Below are 16,494 nucleotides of genomic sequence, written 5' to 3'. Positions count from 1 at the left end.
CAAATGAGTTTGTTTTAACTTGTTTTAAAAGAGAAAAAACAGAGGGAGGTTGAAATAAAAGACACAAAAGGATATAATTTTGATGACGTGTCAAAAAATTAAGATGATGTAAAATTGTATTTTTGGTAGACATTAAGTTTAATATATAGAGAATAGAAGAGAATAGATAGATAAATCACTTCATATCTTTTTAAATCTAATTATGTGATTTATTGATCCAACGGTAAAAATTAGTTTGTACATAATGTAAAACAATAAAAATAAGTTTGTACAAGATACAAAACTTGTCTCACTTATGCACAGTTGAATCCATCCGTTTTCTATCATAAAAAGTGGTATATTACGATTTTAGCATTGAACTTACTTTCTAAAAGGTCGTTTTCCATTGCTCAAGGATGGATGAAATATATAATGAGAATTGAGAACCCACATTATAAACCACCACCCTATAATAAATTAGACAAACAATTCCATGATTGGTTCTAGAACCTTATATTAAGACTTGTTTTTGTCTCTTCTCATTTTTTCTTTTCACTCACTCTCTATCACAAAAGATGAACTTTAACTTAAAGACGAAGTATCCTGGAAAGTGGTAGGGTGGGTCCCATTTCATGGCGGGTACGACTTGCTGCGTGATGCATATTCTCTCGCGGTCTCACCTATGCAAATGCAGGCATGCAGCTACTCTAGCGGCTGACTAAATTAATACTCCCTCTCATCTCAAATATAAGGAAAAATTCATTTTTTAGATTCATTGAATAATTAATGTATCTGTTTTACAATATAGACCAAATACATTAACTACTCAATGAACCTAAAAGAGAAATATTTTCTTATATTTGAGACCGGAGGGAGTACATCAAAATTGCTCGTGGACTTTCTAGCGTACATGAATTACTCCGTCCGGTGACTAATATAAGTAAAATTTAACTTTTTATATACATTGAGTAATTAATGTATCTAGTCTTTGCTATAGCGGCTGATTAAAAGTAATATTATAATCATAATGTTCTAGTATAATAGTACTCCCTCCGTCCCTCAATAGATGACCTAGTTGACAATATACATTATTGACTTGACATACTTTGACCATATTTTTCTACTAATTCACAAAGATAAACAATATCATGTAAGATGTTGGATTCGTCTCGATGAATATTTTTAAAATATTAAATTTTCATAATTTTTTTAGTAGAGAACTGAAAATATCAAAGATAAAACATATGCATTGGTACATGTGTCGGAGTCAACTAGGTCATCTATTGAGGGACGGAGGGAGTATGATAATGTTTTTTTTTTTAATTAATTTATCACATCTCTTAGCTTATCAAACGGTTACGAAGCATATTCCGAACATTTCTTTCCATCGTGTATTTAGAGAGGACAATTGTTGCCTAGATTTTCTTATCAATCTCGGTTACTGTTTAAAGAATAGATGTGATATTCTGACAAACTCCTCCATCGAAGTTGGAAACAGTGTTGAGGCTTGATGCTCGAGACCGAGCTCTCTTTGTAAAGTTTATTGAGATATGATGTTTTTTTTCGATAATTAAAATTTTATTAATGGGATCTAGCAAAAACTTTATCGCATGCAAACTCTACCCAATCATTATATGTTTTTTTTTTTTTTATAACATATCAAACATGTCTTGCTTGGTTTTTCTGCTCAGAATGTGTTGAACACGAACCATGTTAAAGATTTTAATTAATTGACCATATTAAAATCTATTGGCAAAATGGCAGCATGCTTCTCGTGGCGAGTACAAGCATGGTTTATCTGTCAATAACAACTTTAGTATTTTTTATTTTTTTTTTAAAGTTGTTCCTCAATTTTGTTTTTGTGTGTACGTAAGGGTAAACATCATTTTACCAGCAAAAAAAGAAAAAAAAAAGCTAATTATGTGATTAATTGGATATCTCTTCCTATGTCATTGATTAAAACCTCACTCATGAAGTGATGGTGAGGTATGCATATGGGTTCTTTTTCACAATTTTTCGTTATCTTAAAATAAGACATCATCAATCATCATCCTTTTATTTTAAATTTGGGAGAACAAAAAATATGGCTAAATTTTTTCAATAATGAGCTATATAAAATTCAAATCTTTGACCATTTTTTCCTAAAATCACTATTTTTTTAAATTTCTAAAATCACTATTAATTAAATACCTTAATATACCTAGTCCTTAGACTTCTAGTTTACTGGTAGTATTAATTTTCTCAACTATCCATTCACTATTATAAAAAATAAAATTAAGGAAGATATTTTTTGTCTCTAAGAATGTTCATTAAGTTTTGGCTAAAATCTAGTGTCGACCCACTTTTTTCATTCATAGTTGAGAGGTTAATCCATCTTTCTATAAGCAAAAATCACATTAATATATTGAAATGCACTTGAGTATCAAATGTAAAATTCCCTCCCAATATTTTTTTAACAAAAATAATTGGATAAAAGAGAAATTATTATAAATTAAAATGGCACATCTAACGACCATTTTACAAAAAGAAGTGATATTTGTACAACCATTTTCTAACAACTTTTTGACAACTTTCTCTCTCATACTCACATTATCTTATTATTCTCTCTCTTCCTTTTTCTCTTTCTATTATTTTTAACCAATCAAAAGTGAGCAAACTAAAGTTGTCATTAAAGTTGTACCAAAGAGTTGTACAAATATCACTACTCTTTTATAAATGTCGTGTTTTAGATGAAATTTGATCCTTCGATGTGATGCTTATGTTTGAGGTTACAAAGTCAAATGCACGAGCAAGAAACACATATATGCAATAATTTAAAGGAAAATATTAACTAGTGTCCTAAGGGAATTGATTAAACGTCCAAAATAAATAAGTTTTTATAAAAATGTTGTGTAATCATTACTTGATAAAAAATAACATCCAATATTTTCAAGACAATATTTCTATTTGTAGATTTATTAACCAATTCCCTGAAGGCACCAGTTAACAAGACCCTAATTTAAAAAAAAAAAATCAAATCTCTCTCCAAACTATTTTTAAGTAACATCTAATATTTTCAAGACAATATTTCTATTTGTAGATTTATTAACCAATGCCCTGAAGACACCAGTTAGCAAGACCCTAATTTAAAAAAAAAAAAACTCAAATCTCCCTCCAAGCTATTTTATTAATTTGTACCAACATATTAGTTAGGCAGCATCATATTTCAGTATATTGTTCTGGACTCAGCCTATCGTGCTGGAGTCAGCCATAAGACATTGCGTTTCATCATTTATTTATTTAACAAGAGAGATTAAATCATACTGTATTTTTTGGTGAAGGTTAGACTATATTAGTAATCAAATGGTTGCATATATACATTTCAGTTAAAGTCGAATCGATCAATGCACAAATTAATAATTATTGCACAATTTATTTTATCTCTTGACACAACTCTTAAATGCTCCCTGTGAGCATAACTTAGATGACAAAGATGATGCATTATTATATGCGGAGGCCGATGTTCGAACCTCAGACACAAATATAAGGCAAAAAAATATTACTCCCTCCATCCCTATTTATAAGCATCGTTGAAAGGAAAAAAAACAAGTTTTATCCTTAAATATAAGTTCATATACAAATTACTGCATTTTTTTATTTATTTACAAACATAATCATAATTAATAGTACCACTTATCTTAAAATATGAAAAGTCGAATTAAAATACACATATAACCAAATGATAATTTAGTAATACTCAGGTATAAAATACATACATTAACTACATTACCAATTTTTTTTAACATATGTAAAATTCGTCAAATCAACTTATAATAAGGTAGGAATGAAATAATAATACTATCAACTATCGAAGAGTTTTATGTTGTACCCAAAAAAGAAATTAAGAGTTCTACAAAGAGATAAACTTATATTCTGTTCACCTCAATAAAAAACATACATTATTTTCTGTGTCAGAAAAAAAAACAACTATCACAAATAAATTATGTCAATTTAGCTATCTATGAGTTTATTAATTGTGATTCATCAATCTAAAAGAAGCATGGAAATTGTCGTTAAAGACTATGCTGAAGAATATGCTGAAGGTTAGGAAGAATATCTCTTTAGTCAAAGTGGATGACATTTGGGAGACAAGTGGAAAAAAAAATATTTTGTACGGTTTCTACGTCATTGTATCATAAAGACATAAAAACTGATTATATAAATTTTTGGACTAGGTATGATAAACTGATATTGATAACGATGGAAAGCGAATATACATAGTAGTAAAAACTTATTCTTAAATTAATGCAGGATAATGAAAATTAGTTGGTTGATTGATTTTTGACTAACAACAAGTGCATGGTTAACATTTAATTTAGTATAGTAGTATACATGTACTATGAAATTAATGTTTTTAAATTGAGAAAATTATACTTTCTTCTCATATGAGATACTACAGATATTATACAACTCTCTTCTCATATATAGAGTAAATATTTTTCACTTTAGTTCAATTATTACTTTTAATTCACTCCATCATAATTGAACTAGTGTGAAGAATATTTACACTATAATAGTGTATATGAATTAAATCTATACTTTATACTTGATGTTAATTTTATAAATATGAATTATATTAATTTATGTCAAAAGAATAAATTCTCCACCAAATTATAAATATACTTATGCATGAATTGTTTTCCTTTCATCATATTCTTTTAGGCCATATTTTTTTTTTCATAGAAGGTTGTTAGTTACACTTGAGTGCCGATGAATTGACGAGGGTGAAGATTGTTGTTGTGCATGAGTAACAGGTAGGTTCTCTGAAGCACAAGATTTTTTTTAGTCGATACACAAGAATTATTGGAATATATATTGAAACAAAAATGAATCAAAAGATTATGCACATGTGAGGCTATACATTTAAAGATGACCTAGAAATTAACTTTTGTTAGACACATTTTGTACGTTCCAAAAGTTAAACTTTAGATAGTCTAAAAGTTAACTTTCTTAGCAATATTAAGCTGGTTGCAAAAAAATGTATAATTTGTTTGTCCGTAAACAAAGTGAGAAACATCACCTCAAATTCATTGCACAATTGTGGAGTTTTAGGTTCGAACCTCGTTGAAGATTTTAAGTCTAACAATATGACATTGTTAATTGACCTGGATCTTACGGATATAAAAAATGTATAATTTAAATATGAAAAATACATAGTTTATGTCATATAATGAATAAGATATCCCACTCTTACAGCCTAGTAGTTTAGTTGTGAGGATATTTTATGTGAAATCTTAGGTTTAAACATGGGTGGTCATCACATTTTGCTTTTCTTGTATGTGTGTTCATTTGAGTATTGAGTATGTATCAGTCCTTAGGTCAATAGAAAAATTAGGAACTCGCATTAAATTCTTTAGCATAACAGTTTTTTGTTTGACATTACATATCTCTAGCGGACGAGAGTAAGTTTAACAATAGGATGTAGAGCATGTGCCTCCTATAGAGGACATAGTTCATTCTCTTTCCCTGTTTTCTGTAGAAATTTTTTTGATTTGATTTTTTTTTAAATATCCTTTTTTTTCTTGTTAATTTCTCTATATTCCACACTTCAAATCACTAGAGTCTAGAGTCACCTTATTCTAGAAACTAAAGGTTTAAAAAAAAATAGAAAAATAAAAAAAATAATGAATAAGATGCTTTAGAGAAAAGCATGAATTAACTCGTGGATTTTATTCCTCTTCAAAAACTCATGGATTTTATCACAAAAACAAGGGCTGCAAATAGCAACTTCCTTTTATAGGGTCAAAGCTCTATAATGCGTTATTTTGGGTCCAGACGTGGAAGACTGAAAGAAATAACAAATGGAGTTACTTTATACACTCTCTTATGTTACTTATACGCCACCCTTTAGCAAAATCATTTATTTTTCCTCCATAAATTATCCATTTACCGAACCTATATTTTTCTGAATCTCTAAATGTCTTCTTAAATTAAATTTCTAGAAGGAAAAAAACCATTATGAAAGTTTGGTTTTGAAATGCATAAAGTATAGGTTCCAAAAATTAAGAACTAGAAAACATTTGAATGTCCTCTATCTTCTAAAACTTAATTTTGACACATACTCCATATATAAGAGTGCTCCATATTTTATGTATTTCGAAAGAGTGATTGTAATTCACATATAAGTTTAAAACAAAATAAAATGTGTAGGAACTACAAAGATCAAAGGAAAATAAAATGTTCCTATTATAGCAAGAAGTGGTTGATTGATTAGTCTTTCTCAGAAAACAAAGTTTGACGAGTAAAATTACGTTCATTCTAGAAGTAAACTGAATTTTTTAGACTACATATCTTGTGTTTTATTAATTTAAATTCTGATAACCAAAAAAATATGAAATTTAATAATTAATTTCTGGTACCCATCATAAATGAGTTTCAAATATAAAATTCTAAAAGTAGTTATTCTTGACAAAGTGAGGAGGTGTGTAAGAAAAAATAGAAATGTAATAAGCAAGTTTAAAACACAATGGAGTGCCGCTTAAGACCCCAAGGCTTTGCTTGGGAGTTTGGAGGGGAGGGGAAGGGAGGGGAGGGTTTTGGGGGGTTGGAAATATATAGAAAAATGGACAAAAAATTCACATTTTTTGAAAGAACTGTTTTTTAGAGAATGATAAACTAATACTTATGATTAATATACTTTTAATTTTAAGAATATTATAACAACATAGATTGAATTTGAAAAATTCATATAAACCCTCCATAACCCCCAAAAACCCTCCCCCAATGCAATTTTTGAGTTCCCCCAAATGAGGGGGATTTTTTATTATGAGTAAAAAATTAGCCTCCAAAGGCTTCTCCTCCCAATGTCTTCCATTTCTTCCACTTGCTCCTTCTTTTTTTCCAAAACCCTCCCCTCCCCTCCAAACTCCCAAACAAAGCCTAAGCCTATAAAATCAAACGAGGTGACTAATATGGCATCTTTTATTCTTGAAAGTCTTTTTTATACCCCACACAGCCACACTATAGTTAGCTCAGCACCAATCAAGAATCCCCAAGGAATGCCGAGAATTCTTGTTATATTGATTACAATCAAAAGACATTAATTGCAATGTTAGAACATTTACTTAGTTTCATGAGTAATTAAAGAAAGACAATAGAAAGATTGGTTCTGAAAATTGTGAATATGATCTAAATAATTGTGAGCTGATAAACACGTTTATAAAATTATAATGTACCAGTCAAAATGATCAATATGTTATGTTAGGTTCGTGTAGATTCCACTTGATTCAACTTCATCTTTTGTATTTCCATAGAAGAAGAAAAAAATTAGGTTTGGTTTGACTTGCATGCGAAGGATGATCGCTACCTAAGCCTGTTCTTTATTTGGTTGATAATAACATAATAATGTTTTGGTTGAACACTCTTATCAAAGTAGGGCACTGGCTACAAATATATTAGAGAGATAATGTAAATGTGGATGTGAACTTTAATCAATGGGTACCGTAAGGAACATGATATGCTTGCTCAGAGTTGAGTTAAGTTAACTGCCACACTTCATGATATATTTGTACTTTGAAAAGAGTGATATTAACACATTCTTTAATACATTTTTATGTATTAACGTGTGTTGTTATCATAATTCTTGTAATTTAATAGCTTACATGTACATCTATAAATGAATATATATCGTTAGTTTTTTCTTATGTGGAATTAAATATATATTTTCTGTTTTTCATTTAGAAACATTACTTGTAGCTCATATCTAAAGAAGGCAGAAAAGAAGAGAAAAGAATATAAAGCCACGTGAGAAAAGCCAATTAAAAGTCCCCAACATCAATCAAATAAAGTATTAAGATAAGATGAAATTTGTCGGCATTGAAATATGACAAATGTTAACTTGTGCCCTCAAGGGCACATGTTAAGGAACTTATTATAGAAATATACGTATCAAAAGTCGTGCAGTCAACTTCTTAAAAGTTAAATTATCATGTTTTCCAATGCAAAGTTGCTCATTTTGTGTTCCTTAACATGTGTCCTTAAGGCACAAGTTAACATGACCCTTGAAATATTTAACGAGCATTGAAATTTGTTACCGAAACTCAAAGGGTCAGGGAATGGAATCCAGGTACATGGATGATAATGATGAAGGTTGATTTAGATGATAAGAAATTGATTCACATATAAGATTTTGGTTTTAATTTCTTTGGTCAATAGAGGATTTTTTGTGAGTGATGTGAAAATATTTTGTAAAAGTTATTTGAACTTTGATGTCTGTGATGAAGTAGTTTTGCATCAAAAACAAGATAAGTATTTGTATCGTCTCCACAGGGATTAGTGCGACATCACGGATATTTCAACATCAAATATCATTCTAAGTAAAAAGGGTGATTGTTTGTTTGAATTTACAACTATGTTAACTAAATGCAAAAAGTAAAAGATGAGATTAATAAGGATTGAAACTTGTTAGGAGTAGCGTTCCTTAACCAAGCGTCACACGTAAACTAATGATCCATACGAATTCTAGCTTTATAAACAACATTATCACAATCAATTCTAAACTATCCTTCGTGTCCAAAGCGATATAATTAATTCTAAGGTATCGTTTAAACATTTGTGTCCAAATCCCTTAAACGATAACAAAGTCGATCGAATAACCTAATCGACCGTGTTCAGCCTGATTAAGTATCCGAAAGCATTTAACTCTTGATTATGGTGATTATCACAAGATTAACAAACTTGTCAAGAATGATATAACCTAAGATATATTGCTACTCTAGCTCTAGATTCAAGAGTTTGTGTCCAAATCATCTTGAATCTCATTGAAAGCATTAACACAAGAATAACAACAATATTGAATATAAATTGCTAGAATCATATTTTGCAAGATCAAAAGGATTACATGTTTAGCAAGATCAAGTACCTCTCATCCCAACAAAGAGTATTTAGCTACACATCATCATGGAAGCCTTGCAAGGATGGCTTGAAAAGGAAGGATTCATTCTCCTAGTGATGTCTCAACAAAGGAATAAAATCCAACTTCCAAAATCACTCTCACTCTATATGCTCTTGCCCTATTTCTCTCTATGATATTATCTATGAAAGCTTAGAGAAAACTATGAAAAACTCCTAAGTTACTAAGACTAATATGAACTATATATCTCTCTAATGAAATTCTAATAATATATAATATATCAAGCCCAAAATATCTAAATAATATCTAACATAATATCTAAATAATATCTAACATAATATCTAACATAATATCTTCCAAGAATAGCAAGTGGGCCACTTGAATTGAGCAAACCGCCTAACTTACGCTAGTAGCGCCAAAATCGCTAATAGCGAAATTTCTTTAAGCTCTAGATACGCCAATAGCGTATCTCTCTGGACTTTGACACTTCTTTGAACACGCTAATAGCGTAGAACACGCTATTAGCGCCATTTCTTCAAGCTTGCTGGACAACTTTTACCATTTTGCACTTTTTCATGATGAATTGGACTTTGATCAGTGTCTTGAGGCTAATTACTGCACAAAAGGATAGAGTAATGATAAGTAAAGCGTAATAAGGCATTTAACGCTTATTTCTCGGCTTTTCCTTCAATTACTTGCAAAGCAAGCAACAAAATGTGCTTAAAATATAACATGAATTTAACACTTTTATGAGACTTATCAGTCTGCTCTGACGATGGTAAGCCTCCGTAGTACAAATTATTTAATTTATTTTTATCAAAAATAATTTGTATATTAATGTCTATAAAATTACAAGAATATTATGATAAATAGGTGCGGGTGCAGGGGAAACTCATTTTTTTAGTACAAGGGCGGGCAGGGGGATACTTATACCCGCCCCGCATCCACCCCCGCCTCGTCCCTCTTATTGGAATTTACCTTATTATATTTAATAATCTTATACACATTAACTTTGACATAGGTCAAGCTCTTTTAATATATTGTTATTCTTTAGAAACATATTTATTAGAGTTATCTTGCTCTTTTGAAAGAGGTTTATTAGATCTTTTATTATCAATTTAATTACTATTTTTTGAAAGAGGTTTATTAGATCTTTTCTTATCAATTTAATTACTATTTATTTGTTGATATAAAAAAAAATTAAAAAACATGTTTTTAATTTTTTTTCTTTCAAAATATGGGTTAGGGTGGGGACGGAGCAGGGAAATCCACCCCTATTGAGGATGGGGGTGGATGTTTAATTATTACACCGGAAAGGGTCTAGGGACAAGGTTGGGTACATAGAAGCGGGCCAAGGCCGGAGACCCTAATGGGTCTCTCACCCGTAGGAGACCATAAAGAAGACCAATTTTTTTTTTTTTGGTAACTAAAATGACTTTTAAGTGTGATAATAATATTTTAATTAATAGGAAATTTCAAAATTGACCTTGTATTTAAATGAAAGGTTAAATATGTTTTGGTCCTTATAAATATACAAACTTTTCATTTTAGTTAACTCATGTCTAATCTTCATATTTTTTAGGGTTAAATAAGTTTTTGGTTTCTATAAATATAGTTAATTTTATTTTTAATCCTTGTAAAAAAAGTGATATGTCTTAGTCCCTACAAAAAATTTCAGCATGTAGTTTTAGTATCTGTTAAATTAAAATTTGTTTAGTTATTTTTTGATGAAATTTTTTTGTTTAATTATACTTAAAATAATGAATTGTAATGTTTTTTTAAAGATTTAATTTAAATTATTTATTTATAATTTTCTGGGTTTTTTCAATGAACATGATGAATAAAATGATAAAGATACGGTGAAGATTATTTGATTTTTTTTGACAAAAACCATTTGATTTTTTTTAGAGGTGAAATCATGTACCAAATCATATTGAACCTTTAATTTAATTACAAGGTTAATTTTAAAATTTCCTATTAATTAAAATATTGTTATCACACTTAAAAGTCATTTTAGTTACAAAAAAAAATGGTCTTCTTTATGGTCTCCTATGGGTGAGAGACCCATTAAGGTCATACACCCTAGACGGAGCCCCGCTCTATTGTCATACCTACTCAAAAGTAATCCTTTCTCGAATTACCACCTATTTCTAAAAGTCTAAAATAATTACTCCCTCCGGTCATTATTATAAGCAAATTTTGACTTTTTAGGTTCATTCAATAAATGATGTATGTGGTCTACATTGTAGACCACATACATCATTTATTGAATGAATCTAAAAAGTAGAAATTTGCTTATAAGAGTGACCGGAGGGAGTACTAGTTTCTGTCCCATCTTGGAATTAAGAACCATGTCTCCATCTTTCTTTAATTTTTACGATATACATAATTTAAAAAATAAATAAAAATTGAATAAAGAAGTCGTGTTTATCGGGATTAGGTATCATTAGGAAATTGGAAAATTACAAACTCTTTTAATTTTAAAAGTTTATTCTTAATCAAGGTACACATCAACCATGACCCCAAATGTTTTTTAGTAGAATTTGTCAGGACAATACTTGGGTGCCATTAATGGCACCGTGCCATTAAATCCTGGCCATTGATGGCACCCAACACACACATCACACACACACACTTGGGGCAATGTGTGGCCCTGATCTAATGACATGGTGCCATTAATGGCATCAAAGTGTCACCCAATTTGTCATGGTCTCATGAGAGACCAACTCGGCAACTCCAATAAGATAAATAAATCAATGAGTAATGATATTTTGACATCCATTTGATGACAACTTTATTGACAACCTTGTTTTTCTCACTTCTTATTGGTCAAAAACAATGGAGAGAGAAAAAGGAAGAGAGGGGATAACAATATCATATGAGTGTGAGAGAGAAAGTTGTCCAAAAGTTGTCAAAAGTGGTTGTCAAAATATCATTTCTCTAAATCAATAGGGAATCTCCCCATTTATACCCTCCAAATTTCCGATAATGGATGATTAGTTGTTAGAAAGTTGTTTAACCCTATCTTAACTCCTATTTTTGTAAGATGTTTTGTCTTATTGTGAAACCAATATGGTCCCTAAGCACAGATTGATTATTAGTTCTCTCTTTCACATTTTTTTATATATTTATTTCATATTTTCCAATGCTCCTTATCATTCCGCTCTCCATCTTTTGACCAATAATCGATGTAATATTAAATTTATTTTTTGAGGGTGGGGAAACCACTTCTGTCCGAATTTACTTATCTGGATAGAAAAATATTTTTTTGTCTGAACTTACTCATTTGAACGGATCTATATAGATAGATAAATTCCGTGTGATGAAATATTGAAGAGTAAAAATAGCTTTCAAATTGAGTTGATTCTGTTTGGACAATATTAACATGGATCTAATGGGTCTATTTCTTTATACGCCTCTCAAATACGTCATTATGGATCATATAGTCAATTCATGTTCGCAATCTCTTTAATTTTAAGAGCTGGAATCATCTCCATTTTCTCTCATTATTTTCCCTCTCTATTGATTAGAGTTATGAAGTGTAAAGAAAATAATTGGACCCACAACCTATTACATTATTATATTTATATCCTTAAAACTCTTGTAAGAAAAAAAAAAATGGACAGGATAAAGAGCATATGAACCCTAATTTTAAATATATAAATATACAAAGAATAATTTTAGCAGAGTGGAAGTGTAAAAGAGATCGGATAGAGAAAAATTATTTAATGCAAATAGTCTATGATAATATCATGCAACCCTTTTCATCAAAAGATGTATAAAACTTGTTCACTATGAGAGATATGAGGCACTCTCTCATCATAGACAGAGCCTAATTTCAAATATACAAACATGCAAAGTACAAAAAGATAAACCGTGCCAAATGACTTTTAGATTAGTGATGAGTGTATCTATCAAACTCTTTTTTTGGTCAAAACTATCGAACTCTTTGAACATAAGAAACCAAACTATGAATGTATCGGGTGTGTTAGGTGAGTTTTGGAATAGTTTTGGACTCAATTTGTTCAACAAAAATGGGTTATGTTGAGTTGAATCTCATATTGAAGAAACTCAATGAGATTTTACAAATTCAAACTTAACCTGTTCATTTTGATTAACACAGTCCTCTAAATATATTGCATTCAAAATATATCGAATTAATACTTAACCATAGCTTTTTTCACTAAATATTAATCACCCGTAATTGCAACTATAGTTTTTTTTTTTTTTGAAGAGATGCAACTATAGTTGATTTTACTTTTAGAAAGAGGCAGAAAGGGAGAATCCAATGCTTAAATATATTAGATGGAGTTAGCCCACCCACTACTATTAGCTTCAGATTTAAAAGTTGTGCCATCAATTAGTTGTATGAGAACATATATATGAAGTTGACTATATAAGCAAATAGAAGAGCTTATCCATGAAAGAGAAGGGAAAAAAGCTAACATATAGAAGAAATTTGTGTGTGTGTTTTAGAAGATATTAACATTTAAAAACATTGGGTTTTGATGAAATATATGTGTTAAACTTAAACATGACATTGTAACTCACGAGACTTGTAAAAGATTATAGGATTGATTAACAAGACGATAATTTCTCGAGCAATGTTATTTATCAAGAAAGATTTTATCAAGAAATTGTCCCGAAATTAATGTTAGTCAATAAAATCTTAGCCTGGCCGGAAATCATGGGGTGGTGGGTGTTATGTATTTTTTTTTATGAAACTTTAATAAATAAGATTAAAATCTAAGGGTGATTATTCTGCCATGTCATTCTTGAATTCATCAAGAAAATCCATTCTTGATATCTAGCATTTTCCTAATTTCTCCCCTCAAATAAAAAAGACAATAATTTCTTTCCTCTTTTAAACATTTTATATATTATTTAAGGAGCCTTTTTCATATTCTTTGTGAATTTTCAATTTATTTATTTTTGGTACAAATGAATTTTCAAAATTTAATAATAAGAAAGTTCTAACAAGTAACAACGACTAGTCTTGACCTTCAACTTTTAATATTTGAATGCTGCAAAAATGGCATATCAATTAATTTTTTAAACATAAATTATAGACCAACAGTTCCAACAAGTCACATAATAATAACATGTTAACTACCACCTTTTTTGTCCTCTGCACCAACACAAACACTGCCAAACAAATTAGACAAGTACATATAAATATACAATAGATTGATAATTCTGTAAGAAATGACATTTTTTTTCCTAATTAACATAATCACAATTTGAATGAATGTGGCTCCTCACCCTCACCCACCACAAAATAATGAAAGATCAAGACAAAAAGCTTGACTAAGTGTAGCACCGGATACTTAATTAATCATCATTAATAATCTTTCATCCCTAATCCCATTAATATATGCATGTATATGGTCATTTTCTAAGGCAGCGGCAATCACATCATTTTACCAGAATTCTTGCTTCATATTCAAGAATTGAGATATGAAAGGTGAAATTGCTACATGTCTCTACCATACCATGCATGTAACTAAGATTGAAATATTTGGTACATGAATAATTGAATTAGGAGTAAGTTCTTTGTGGTCCTCAATTATGTCATGCACCCACCCACCAGCCCTTCACTTTACCTTTAATTATATTGTATATGGCTTTGAGGGAAAAGCTAGAGAAATGAAATGACCGTTTTCACAAATCTACTACTATGCTCAGATATGTCTCACAGTAATAAGTGATTGTGTTTAGAGCATCACCAATGGTACAAATAGTGCAACCAAAAGGTATAGTTATCATGCCACGCCAACTTTATGTACTTTAGCATATATTTCTATTTAATTCAATTATACAAATATATAAGAATTCTCAAAGTTGGCCCACATTTATATAATTTTTATTATATTTTTGTTGTTGTTTTAACTTAAGTAATTATGAATTATTCATGTTGGAACTTAGAGCAATTCACTTAGTTCATTCACACACAAGGTGTATCAAATGGATTGTATTATTCGCTTTCACGTATTAGGTATTTATAAATCTCAAATTAAATAAAGCTACAACTTCTCACAATGAGTAACAAACTACTCTAACTAACTTTCAACTGTCAGTCTGTCATAACCGAATTTCTAACTCTATCTATCACTATATTACTTGTACTACAAGTAATCTTATTATTTTGACTAATCTAACTTGAATTAACTCTCTAACAATTCCTATGTTTGATTTAGAGATTAAAGTGAAGAAATAAATATGTAAGAAAAAAAAATGTAAAAAGAGATAAAGAAAAATGTGAAAAATATTTAAAACATTATTTGATGTGAGAGAAAAAGAGAGAAGAAAAAAAGAGGAGATAAATGTTGGGTCATGAGGGGATCCGATGATCATCACATAGATATTTGAGCAATTATACAAGTGAGTTGGACACCACTTCTTAACCTAAAGTTTTAAGGAATTAGGTTTACGGATCTTGTCATTTATATTATATTGTTCAACATCCATTTTTTTTCATCCAATCTCTAGAGGTCCAATTTGACGATTAATATCTTAAAGTAATTTTGGATTAAGATGTGGTGTCTAATTACACTTATGTGATTGCTCAAAGTCCAATGTGATGATCTCTGAGGCATTTATGACCCTGCAAGAAATAGTAGTTCTTTTTTTTCTTTTCTAAATAATCGTAAAAAATAGTTGGATGTATAATAGGAAGAGAAAAAACACTCAATCTCTCATTTGTTTCTTTAAATTCGTAAATAATGTTTTAAAAACCGAAGGAAAGATCCAACTAATGAGTCTTTTAGTCACAATTTAATTTTTGAATTAGTTTAACCATGGTTGAACCAAATGACTAATAAATAAAAAAGAAGAAGTATTATAAAAGTAAAGAGAATAAATAAATTTAAATAAATTTAAAATTGGTCGAATCAATTGTTACTCAATCTAGTTCAACATGTTGACAGTCGATCCATACGTTATATTTAAACCCTAACCGTTCTTTTATTTAATATATTTTTTCTTTTTCCTAAAAAGAATATATAGTCGAAACTAATCAATAGACAAACTGATGGTTGGTTTGTTCTCACTTGTATATCTTCGTCGCTTCTCTTCTTACCTAACAGGGTTTTACCACCTCTCCCTAACCTCTTCTCCCTCACTATGTCTCCCCTATCTCTCATTCCAATACACATGTACAGGTGGCATGGCAGCCACATATACCAACTAACTATAATGATAAAATGAAGTGAGTACGTAGCATTCCTTAGTATTAAAAAGGGATTCAACAAGAATTTCTACTTCAGATTCTGAGAAAATAATTATTGCCTAATTTGTATGCAAAAACAAGGTATCCCATCCCTTTCTCCAAGTCATGATTTCGCAATATATGTGTAACTAATGAGTTAGATATAAGATTAGATTCCATGTCTTGTGGTCCCTAAGATATAACCCTTGAGACCTTTTCCAATTACTCAAAACAAAAGCTCTATTGATCACTCCAATAGATTCCAGAACTATGATACGGGTGCTACATGTGAGAACAAAATATATATGACACATAGATAATTGATTGCTTGTTAAGTACTATTCAATCCATTTAATTTATTCATGACTAATTAACCACCATGTATATGCCTCACTAAAGTACAATTAGACATGAAAAA

Source organism: Medicago sativa, chromosome 7 (assembly GCF_051527215.1).
Source record: "Medicago sativa cultivar Bolivia chromosome 7, Bolivia_mono, whole genome shotgun sequence".
Classification (NCBI taxonomy): Eukaryota; Viridiplantae; Streptophyta; class Magnoliopsida; order Fabales; family Fabaceae; genus Medicago; species Medicago sativa.
The sequence above is the reverse complement of the archived record's forward strand: the minus strand, read 5'-3'. Positions refer to the sequence as shown.